We start from the raw sequence: 12,228 nt of genomic DNA, 5'->3' as shown, positions 1-12,228 counted from the left end.
CGCCGCGCCCCCCATGACTCCCATCCACCTCCTCTCCGGGGCAGTCGGACTGGACACCAACAACAAGACTGCTGGTGCTGCTACTGCCTTTTCTTTTGGGGTGGGGGAATCCAAATAGCGCACACACCTTTTTAGACAAGTTCCACCTCTGTCCTGTACAGGACAATGTTAGAGAGATTATCTGGAGAATAGGGGTTTAGGGTACACATATGTGTAGAACTCCAGGGTAAGTGTTGGAAGAGAGAGAGAAAGAAAGAGAGAGAGCACTTTTAATCACTGTAAACAAAAGATGCGATCAGTATTGGACACACATCTTTGTTATAACATTTCTGTCGGGACCTCAAGATCCCCTTCGGATAATCCAATTTTTGGATAATTGGTACTCGGATAATCAAGGTTCCTCTGTACTTACAAAGATAAAGTTTCCTCACATAGGCCAGGAGCAGCAGGTAAAGAGGTTCCAATATTAAGAGATACAGGATCATTGCAATCTTTGATGTTGAAATATGATGAGATATGTAGCTCTGAAGGACTACTGCCAGAAAAAAATGCGAGTAACAGGAATTCACAGTGAGACAAGAAGTGCTCAATTATGTTGAGTGAGGTTAGAGTGTCCAGTGAAGAGAGGAGAAGTTGTGGTAGGAGTAATGGACAAACCCTCAGCTCGTTGCTAATGATATAGCTGGTTCACAAGTAGGAGTGCTGCGTAACGTGGTTGAAAAGCCAATGGAAACTCAGGCAACTGAACTATTACAGGAAGCATATCCTGGGATTTTTCTGATTGTATGATAACGAGGTCACAAAGTCACCAACTGAAATTGGAGAGATCAAAGAGTATAGTTAAGAAAGTTGAAGTGGAATTAGCAGAGACCCTGTTTGATCAGTTGCTCGAGATGAAACAGGAGCAGATAGACAACAAAGCAAACATGTTTAGCTCAGAGAAATTAACCGAGTAACAGCAAAAAGAGGAGAAGCTAAACCAATTGCATCAAAAAACATACACGGAAGATGAACCTAGATGTATTCCTGAATGCTGGTCAATTTTTAGCTGGGGAGAAAGTTCCTGAATTCAGAGGTTTTCTGGCTGACTCTCTCTGATATCTCTCCTGTATTTGGAGATGTCGGCGGTAGACTCGGCTGGGACTATAACCTGGTGTGTGATTTTTATCTCTCCTGTAAGAACCTATCTTTGATTTTACTTTCCCAGCCTCTCCTACTCCCCCCTGCCACCCACCAAATCAATTCCTCCCATTGACCAACGAGGTCATACTCTCTGCCTGTCTTCACCTATCCCCACTTCACCCCCCTGCTCCCTCCACCCCTTTTATCTGCAGCTCCCCTTACCCACACCCACAGTCCTGAAGGAGGGTTATACTCAAAACGTTGACTTCTCCACCTCCTGATGCAGCCTGGCTGCTGTGTTCTTCTAGCCTCCTGCCTGTTTACTTTGGATTCTAGCATTTGCAATTTTTTTGTCTCTAACCATAACAATTTCCAGCAATTTCTATTTTCATTTTTTTAGAAAAAGTAAAATGTCTTTTAAAACTTACTGTTTTGTAGAAAAAAAAAGATATTCAGGCTTGCACAAAATGCAACAGCACTCAGGCAAGATAACACCAGGAACAAAACAGCTAAGGTTCAAAAGAGACAGTAAATCTCTCTATTTTCATGCAGTGAACATTTCTACTTTTCTCATCTATGTTTCTTCAGGACTAGCATAATATCTTTACTTTCATCAACAGGAATATTCAGACTTTATCATAAATTTTTGATGCAACTCACTTGGAACCTCGAGTAGACTTGTGTTTATCTTTGCCATTTTTATGCTTTAATTCAAAGGTTATAGTATGACAATGGATTTTTGTGCTGGAGTTAACTTTAGTTCACTCATTGTGTTAGTACTGTCATTTTCTGTTTTATAAAAATATTCATGTGTGTGCCCGTTAAATTCTAAACCCCTGTTTTTCGTAAATAGTCAAGTGATATCTTACATTGTCACTTCTTTCATTTAATCCCAGTGACCACACTGAAATACAAATTAGATTTAAGTGACAATAGTTCAAAAATCTTGCTTGTGTGAATACACAATCCTTCTATTCTGTTCACAAAGCAGAGTTTGAAGGAAGTACACTCCATTAGCAGGTCATTAATTGAGCGGTAATGCACCATTCATACATCACCATTTTCAGATATCATTCTATTACATTAGTTAATAGTCTTGAGATTAAAGAGCCAATGATTCTAGCCCAGTTAAAATGATTAATTAATATATCACGTATACTCCAAGGAGCAGAATCTTATAAGCCCTAGCATGACATGGAGGCTATGGCAGGAAATTTGGGAAAATTCTATGAGAAGTAAAACAAGGCCTTTTTCAATGTCAGAGCTGAAAATGTGTTGCTGGTTAAAGCACAGCAGGTTAGGCAGCATCCAAGGAACAGGAAATTCGACGTTTCGGGCCAGAGCCCTTCATCAGGAATCCTGATGAAGGGCTCTGGCCCGAAACTTCGAATTTCCTGTTCCTTGGATGCTGCCTAACTTGCTGTGCTTTAACCAGCAACACATTTTCAGCTCTGATCTCCAGCATCTGCAGACCTCACTTTTTACTCGAACTTTTTCAATGTCAAGCAACAAGTCACTTTTTTCCCCAAAAGAGTTCCCAGAATTAAGATGAAATTCTTAACAAAAAAACTGCAGGTACTGGACATCAGAAACAAAAAAGAAATTGCTGGAAAAATTCAACTGATCTGGCAGCATCTGCAGCTTGTAAATATTTTCACTGTATCTTGGAACATGTGGTAATAATAATTTAGATCAAATAGTTCCAGCAGGCGAGTTAAAATTGTAATTACTTTAAACCTATCAAAAGTATTTTAAAAAAGACGAAATGAGTTGGACTGAATCTTGCTGGAAATGCAGAATTAGGTTTTCATAGAATTACAATGGAATTTGTAAGCTGTACCAGGGTGTGTTGACTCCATTACAAAGTTATTATTTCTGTTCAGTCTATAAAGATGCTTGGGTTATTTCTATTGTATATTCAAAAGCCTTTGAAGGTGCATTATAAGGGAAAAGTGTGTGTTTTTCTTGTTTATCATTATTTCTATTGTCATAGAGTCATAGAGATGTACAGCACATAAACCAACCCTTCGGTTCAACTCGTCCATGCTGACTAAATTAATCTAGTCCCATTTGCCAGCACTTGGCCTAAATCCCTCTAAACCTTCCTATTCATATATCCATCCAGATGACTCTAAAAATATTATAATTGTACCAGCCTCTACCACCTCCTCTGGTGAATCATTCTATACACACACCAGCATTTGCTTGAAAAAGGTCATTTTTTAATATCTTTTCCCTCTTACCCTAAACCTATGTCTTCTAGTTCTGGACTCCACAAACCCAAGGAAAATAACTTGTCTGTTTACCCTACCAATGCCCTTCATTTTTGTGGAGAAAGTGAGGACTGCAGATGCTGGAGATCAGAGCTGAAAATGTGTTGCTGGAAAAGCGCAGCAGGTCAGGCAGCATCCAAGGAACAGGAAATTCGATGTTTCGGGCATAAGCCCTTCATCAGGAATGAAGAAAGTGTGTCCAGCAGGCTAAGATAAAAGATAGGGAGGAGGGACTTGGGGGAGGGGCGATGGAGATGCAACCTATCGCATCTCCATCGTCCCTCCCCCAAGTCCTTCATTTTTATATAAACCTCTCAGCCTCCAACGCTCCAGGCAAAACAGCTCAAACCTATTCACTCTCTCCCTATAGCTGAAAACCTCCAATCCTGGCAACATCCTTGTAACTCTTGTCTGAACTCATACCATCCTTCCAGTTGCAGGGAGACCAGAATTGCACACAACATTCCAAAAGTGGCCGAACCAGTGTCCTGTACAGCTGCAACATGACCTCCCAACTCCTATACTCAATGCTGTGACCAATAAAGCAAGCATACTAAATGCCTTCTTTACTATCCTATCTACCTGAGACTCCATTTTCAAGGACCTGCACTCCAAGATCTCTTTGTTCTGCAATGTTCCCCAGGACCGTACCAATAAATGTATAAGTCCTGCCTTGATTTGGCTTTCCAAAATGCAGCACCACAAATTTATTTAAATTAAGTTCCATCTTCCACTATCTGATCAAGATCCTGTTGTATTCTGAGGTAACCCTCTTTGCTCTCCACTACACCTACAATTTTGGAGTCACCAGCAAACTTATGAACTATACCTCCTATGTTCACATCCAAATCATTTATATAAATGACAAAAGCAGTGGACCCAGCGACCCTCCACCACCACCCTTTTTCTTGTACCTTTGAGCTAGTTCTGTATCCAAGTGGCTTGTTCTCCCTGTATTCCATGAGATCAAACCTTGCTAATCAGCCTACCATGAGGAACCTTGTAAAATGCCTTATTGAAGTCCTCTAGGGTCACTTCCACCACTCTGCCCTCATCAATACTCCTTGTTACTTCAAAAAACTCAAATTTGAAAGACATGATTTCCCACACTCAAAGCCATGTTGACTATCCCGAATCAGTCCTTGACTATCCAAATACATATAAATTCTGTCCCTCAGGACTTCCTCCAGTAACTTGCCCAGCACTGATGTCAGACTCACCAGCCTATAGTTCCCTGGCTTTTCCTTCCTATCTTTCTTAAATAGTGACACCACATTAGCCAATCTCCAGTCTTCCGGTACCTCACCTGTGTCTCAATGTTGTTTTATTGTTAAAACAAAAGACTACAACTGCATACATATTTTGGAAAATGATCATTCTGGTAACAAAAATAAAAGGAAAGATCTATTATAAATTTGTCACTAGTTTTATATACAATCTTTCTTTAATTGAATTTAAACTTCACCAGCTGTCATAGAGGTGGCCATGATTTAAAACCAGGTATCCAGAGTATTAACCTGGGTTTTTGGATCCTAGAGCTGTGGCATTACCATAACACCACCATCTCCCAATCTATCCAAGGTAAGGCAACCACAAACTCCTTCTATCATGGTCTGGAGATGCCGGTGTTGGACTGGGGTGTACAAAGTTAAAAATCACACAACACCAGGCTATAGTCCAACAGGTTTAATTGGAGGCTAGTGTGCTTCCAATTAAACCTGTTGCACTATAACCTGGTGTTATGTGATTCTTCTATCATAGCAGTGCACGCATACAACTAACTCCAAGGATTCAAAAGGCAAGTTGTTGGAGTGAATCCTGAGGGACAGGATGTACATGTATTTGGAAAGGCGAGGACTGATTCGGGATAGTCAACATGGCTTTGTGCGTGGGAAATCATCTCTCACAAACTTGATTGAGTTTTTTGAAGAAGTAACAAAAAAGATTGATGAGGGCAGAGCAGTAGATGTGATCTATATGGACTTCAGTAAAGTGTTCGACAAGGTCCCCCATGGGAGACTATTTAGCAAGGTTAGATCTCATGGAATACAGGGAAAACTAGCCATTTGGATACAGAACTGGCTGAAAGGCAGAAGACAGAGGGTGGTGGTGGAGGGTTATTTTTCAGACTGGAGGCCTGTGACCAGTGGAGTGCCAGAAGGATCGGTGTTGGGTCCTCTACTTTTTGTCATTTGCATAATTGACTTGGATGCGAGCATAAGAAGTCCAGTTAGTAAGTTTGCAGATGACATCAAATTTAGAGGTGTAGTGGACAGTGAAGAGGTTACCTCAGATTACAATAGGATCTTGACCAGATGGGCCAATGGGCTGAGAAGTGGCAAATGGAGTTTAATTCAGATAAATGTGAGGTGCTGCATTTTGGGAAAGCAAATCTTATCAGGACTTATACACTTAATGGTAATGTCCTAGGGAGTGTTGCTGAACAAAGAGACCTTGGAGTGCAGGTTCATAGCTCCTTGAAAGTGGAATCGCAGGTAGTTAGGTTAGTGAAGAAGGCGTTTGGTATGCTTTTCTTCATTGGTCAGAGTATTGAGTACAGGAGTTGGGAGGTCATGTTGCGGCTGTACAGGACATTGGTTAGGCCACTGTTGGAATATTGTGTACAGTTCTGGTCTCCTTCCTATTGGAAAGATGTTGTGAAACTTGAAAGGATTCAGAAAAGATTTACAAGGATGTTGCCAGGGTTGGAGGATCTGAGCTACAGGGAGAGGCTGAACAAGCTGGGGTTGTTTTCCCTGGAGCGTCAGAGGCTGAGGGATGATCTTATAGAGGTTTACAAAATTATGAGGGGCATGGATAGGATAAATGGGCAAAGTCTTTTCACTGGCATTGGGGAGTCCAGAACTAGAGGCCATAGGTTTAGGGTGCGAGGGAAAAGATATAAAAGAGACCTAAGAGGCAGCTTTTTCATGCAGAGGGTGGTACATGTATGGAATAAGTTGCCCGAAGATGTGGTGGACGCTGGTACAATTGCAACATTTAAGAGGCATTTGGATGGGTATATGAATAGGAAGGGTTTGGACGGATATGGGCTGGGTGCTGGCAGGTGGGACTAGATTGGGTTGGGATGTCTGGTCGGCATGGACGGGTTGGACCGAAGGGTCTGTTTCTATGCTGTACATCTCTATGACTCACACATGCAAGTGCAATGAAAATCTCCTTTGCAAAGAAATGGCAGTTCAGGATTATGAAGCTGGTTGATTTCTGCTTTGTTTTCAAAAGCTGTTGCCTTTTCAGGTTTTAAATTGGGAGGTAATTGGCCTGTGTTAGACCAAGGGAGAACTGGAACATCCTTTCACTCTCCTTTTGTTTCTCTGTTGACAAAGTGATAAATGTGTTTACCCAATTAAGTGCACTAAGAATCAATCCCTCCTTTGATGAGGATTGATCAATGTAAAGAGGTCTCTTGACATTTTGAGGACCGGTATCAAGTTGAGGATGGTTTTAAGCCTGATTGCAGTTGGTTGTGCTGACCCTGATGCAGACTATTTCCACAAGTAAATTTTCAGTGTACGACACAGCCCCTATCACAGCCCCTGCTTATGAGCCTTAATCCATACAGAGATTTTTTCTTCGGCAACATCAGACTGCTACAGAAACAAACTGCTGCAACAACTCAACAAGTCTGCTAGCACCCGTAGAGAGGAAACAGAGTTAATATTTCCGGTCCAGTGACCTTTCTTCAGAACAGATGCTGCCAGACCTGCTGAGTTTCTCCAGCAATTTCTGTTTCAGATTTCAAGCATCCACAGTTCTTTGGTTTTCTTTTGTTCAGGCTGCTACATTTGTGTGTGCGTTAAAACAGTTCATAGCCTAATGTTAAGTGCAGGCAGATCATCCCCACTAAAGGGAAATGTATAAATACACCTTTATTCAACTTCCAGAAAAATAACACAAATCAAGGATTGTGAAGTACTTAAAACCACACTGACTGTGACATTTTTGATTAGGGCAATCAAAATTAAAGTTTGACTTCACAAAAAACACTTGCTGTAAGTCTGCAATTATTTGGTTGCCATATTTTCAGCAGAAAAACATCAGAACATTATTTTTCCAGAATTTGGGGTGATGTGATGGCTCAGTGGTTAGCATTTTTACTTTTCAGTGCCAGGGACCTGGGTTCAAATCCAGCCTCAGGTGACTGTCTGTGTGGAGTTTGCATCTTCTTCCTGTGTGTGCATAGGTTTCCTTTAGATGTTCTGGTTTCCTACTACAGTTCAGGGTTGTTCAGTTTAGGTGGGTTAGCTATGAGAAATGCAGGGATAGGGTGGGGCTGGGGGAGGGATGGGAGGCTTTTTAAAGAGTTGATGATCCTCTAGGCACAATGCTGTTTCAATGGGCTAAATGGCCACTATCTGCACATTTGAGTTATCCTCTTACTCCTTACATGTGTATAAAATGCCTTGAGATTTTTCTTTCTCTTGTTGGCCAAAAACCTTTCACAGCCCCTTTTAGCTCTCCTAACTCTTTGTTTGAGTTCTTTTCTGCTATGTATTCTTTGAGAATTCTGTTTTCAGTTTCCTAAACGTTACATAGTGCTCTCCTCTTCTTCTTGACTAAGCTCTCAAGTCCTCATTTCATCAAAGGTTCCCAAATTTTGCTATCCTGATCCTTCATTTTCACAGAAACAGGCTGATGCAGGACTCTAATCAACTGGCATTTAAAAAAGATTCCCACACACCAGATACAGATTTACCCCCAAACAGCTGCCCTCAAAGTACATTGTTGTGATAGTTACCTTCCCTCAATTTTGTACCTTCACCCAAGTAGCACTCTTATCCTTATCCATAGGAACTTAAAACTTACACAATTATGATCACTGTTCCCAAAATGCTCGTTCACTGAAACTTTGATCATTTGACAGGTATCATTCCCCAATACCAGGTTCTGTACGGCCCTTCTCTAGTTACAGAATTCACATATTGTTTAAAAAAATCAAAGTTGGACAAATCTAACAATCATCCGCTCATTTCAGCCTCTGACACTAAGTGTGTCGCAATCAATGTCAGGGAAGTTAAAATAACCCACCACAATAACCTTTCTATTTTTTTCATTTTTCCATATATCTGTTCCTCTAACGCCCAAGGGCTGTTGGGAGGCCTTGGGAGGTACAACATCAAAGTGAGTGCACCCTTCCTATTCCTGAGGTAAAAACAATGACTGCAGATGCTAGAAACCAGATTCTGGATTAGTGGTGCTGGAAAAGCACAGCAGTTCAGGCAGCATCCGAGGACCAGTAAAATCGATGTTTTGGGCAAAAGTCCTTCATCAGGAATACAGGCAGAGTGCCTGAAGGGTGGAGAGATAAGTGAGAGCCCTTTTATTTTACTGCTCCTCTGATGCTGCCTGAACTGCTGTTCTTTTCCAGCACCACTAATCCTTCCTGTTCCTGAGCTCTACCAAGATGGCCTTGATGGATGAGCCTTCCAAGGTATCTTCGCTCAGTACAGAATTGGCATTTCCCCACTGTATGTTGCACAGCTGCCCCAAGCTTTAGTGCATCCTCAGTATGTAGTCATGAACCATGGAATGTGCCAGTCTGCAACACTTGTTTGAGACCAACTCCTTGTACTGGAATCTTTCATGGAGTTGATGGTCATCCAGGCACAGTCAATGGTTGTCTTGGTGTCTGTCCTGGGAAGCAGACGGTGGAACACAGACTCCTGCATCACAGAGCTGCTTGGGATAAACCTCGACAAAAACCATTGTATCTCTGTGCAGACCTTCTTTGCAAAGGCACACCCCGGGACACCCACAACAATCAACCCCACCGCCTGTAGCCCAATATTTCAACTCCCCCTCTCACTCTCCTGAGGATATGCAGACCATGGGCCTCCTCCATTGCCAGTCCCTCACAACCCAACACCTGGAGGAAGAATGCCTCATCTTCCACCTCGGAACACTTGAACCCCAGGGCATCAATGGGGACTTCACCAGTTTTCTAATTTCTCCTCTCCCCACCTTACCCCAGTTCCAACCTTCCAGCTCAGCACCATCCTCATGACCTGTCCTACCTGCCAATCTTCCTTCCAACCTATCTGCTCCACCCTCCTCTCTGACCTATCACCTTCATCCCCACCTACATCCACCTATTATACTCTTGGTTACCTTCTCCCCAACCCCAGTCCCTCCCATTTATCTCTCCACCCCTGCCTTCATTCCTGATGCCCGAAATGTCAATTTTCCTGTTCATCAGATGCTGCCTGACCTACTGTGCTTTTCCAGCACCACACTAATCTAGACTCTGATCTCCAGCATCTGCAGTCCTTACTTTGCCTACATTCCAGAAGGGGATGTGTGAAAGTCTCTCCCCTCCGCCGCAGCTGTTTTGAGGGCAGTGTGCACCACTGCACATTGACTGGGTGTGTTTGAAGGACCTGACAGACAGTGCCAATGTCACCACCAGTCTTGGTGCTTGTTCTGGTGACGATGACTTTGGCAGTCTGTTCAGGGAGCCATATGACATGATCCACCTACACTTTTTCCTGCAGGATCAAGGATGCTACATGGTGAACATTTCCTGAATAGTGGTCAAAGGTGTTTTGCTTTGTGAATTTTTCCATGAACAACAGGTGACATGGAATAATCCAACTACTTGGACCGTCCATTGCACTAAGGTCAGACTTATCCTTTGCAACACCAGGGACAGGTAATAACTCAGTATACAGTGTCATATAGGAACAGATATAGAGCATAAGAGCAATTATTATCTGATCCAGATTTTGTATTAGGGCAGCAGATACACAGGAACACCACCAAGTTCCCTTCCAAGTCAATCTGACATGGAAATATATCGCCATTCCTTTTGTGTTGTTTGGTCAAAATCTTGGAATTCCCTCCTTAACAGCATTGTGGGTCATCGGCTGCAGCAGTTCAAGAAGGCACCCACCACCTGCCCTCAAATTGGTTGCAGGTGAGGAGAGGGGGAGAGACTTTCACATGCCTCCTTCTGGAATGTGCCTTTACAAAGAAGGTCTGGACAGAGATGCGATGGTTTTTGTCAAAGGTTAGTCCCAAGCAGCTCCATGGGCAGGAGTCAGTGCACCATGGTTTGCTTCCCAGTACACATGCCAAGCCAAACATTGACAGTGTCTGGAGGACCATCAACTCATGGCCTGAAATTTTTAGGTCTTCTTGTGGAAAGAATTGACCTGATCCGAGTGTTGTAGATTGGCAAGGGTAACTAGGAATTGGCAATAAATACTGGTCCAACCAGCGATGCCCATGTCCCATATGAGAACAACAAAAATTCCTGTCTAATGATGCTCAAAAGTATCTATTTCTTCTTTTTTGTATTTGGCGAGAATAGAATGTTGTTATCTTATATAATTTTCAGTCACTTGTGCTTTTCCACAGTCCATGTTTTGTTATTTGCCGATCTGTATCAGGTCTCTCTCTGCATCAGTTGTGTAAGAAAAGTGTATAACCACACACCTTCCCAGGAAAGGTTTGTGGGGGGGTGCTGGTGGAAACAGTGAACAGCAGGTCCTATTGCAACTTATCAAGCATTTACTAATCAGCTGACAGAGTCATTGAGTGCCCATCACATTTCATTAATTTCTCCTAGGAGGTATTTCCAGAAACTTCCTTAGTAATACAAAGCAAGCTTATATTTATATTTTGTGAATATCTTGTCTTCGGGATTCCTAAATTATGCTATCATTATTGGTATAATATATCTTTGAACTATTGGCATAGCTGGAAATGTGTTGTACATTTATTTGTTATATAAATGTTACCAGAACATCATGTTCTATGTTTAAACTTTCCTGTTGTGTATTTTAATATAAGAAATATATTTTGCTTTTGGGCAAATTTAAAATTACTATCCGTGAAAAGAATCACAGTTACGTGGAGGGACATAAAGGCGTGTAAAAAATTTGTTTCATTACATTTAGGTAGTGAGCAACAGACAGAAACGGACCTTACTTTGAGAAATTGGAATTAAGTCAGTTTAAAAAACTAAAAAAAGGTGAGACTGCAAATGGATGAAATCATATCTACATTCATGAGAATATCCTTTCTAGTCACGTATGATCCCAATTTCATCATGTTCCATTTATGTGGCACTCTTCGGCAAATAACAGGAGTTCAGGGAAAATGTTCCAAGTATACGGCAAATCAATTGTCTCAGTGTTAGAAGGCAATTGAATTGCCAGCACTGAGGAGGGATATCTTTATTTAATGCAGAAAAACATATATCAATTGGTTGTAGTAAAGGAAAGGCTAATAATCATCATCTCATTGAATGTGGTTTACAACAAATCAAAAAAGATGAATTGGACTTGATCACAGTTAGAAGTACCCTTTCAAAAGATAGCTGTTGTGGTTTGTACATTGCAGTGATTGGAATGCAAATTTCTGTGATCTAAGAAGAGCCGAGATATTTTCCGCCCTGATATTACTGGATGTTTTGCAGGAATGAATCACAGCATGGTAAAATCACCAGAGGTTGGGACCCCCAAGGCATTTCCACAATTTGCATATGTATTTCAGTAAGAGTTGTAAAAATGGATATAATTCCAGACTAATCCTGATGTTTGTACTTGAATCGTTGCATCACTGGAGAGTTTAAATTCACTTAATGAGGGAAAGACAAACATATGAATTAAGAGTTGAGGTAAGCCATTCAATCTTTCTCTGCCCTTCAATAGATCATGACTGATCTGTTTTATCATTAGCACATTTTTATCCATCACTGATCCCACTGCATATGGAAGTTTTAGCTTCGGCCTTACCATCCCATATTTCAAAGAACTCTATTTTCTTCCATGGATCTTTACTTATTGTCCAGGTTACTGAGGCATATTGG

This window comes from Hemiscyllium ocellatum, chromosome 18 (assembly GCF_020745735.1).
Source record: "Hemiscyllium ocellatum isolate sHemOce1 chromosome 18, sHemOce1.pat.X.cur, whole genome shotgun sequence".
Taxonomy (NCBI): domain Eukaryota; kingdom Metazoa; phylum Chordata; class Chondrichthyes; order Orectolobiformes; family Hemiscylliidae; genus Hemiscyllium; species Hemiscyllium ocellatum.
The sequence above is the reverse complement of the archived record's forward strand: the minus strand, read 5'-3'. Positions refer to the sequence as shown.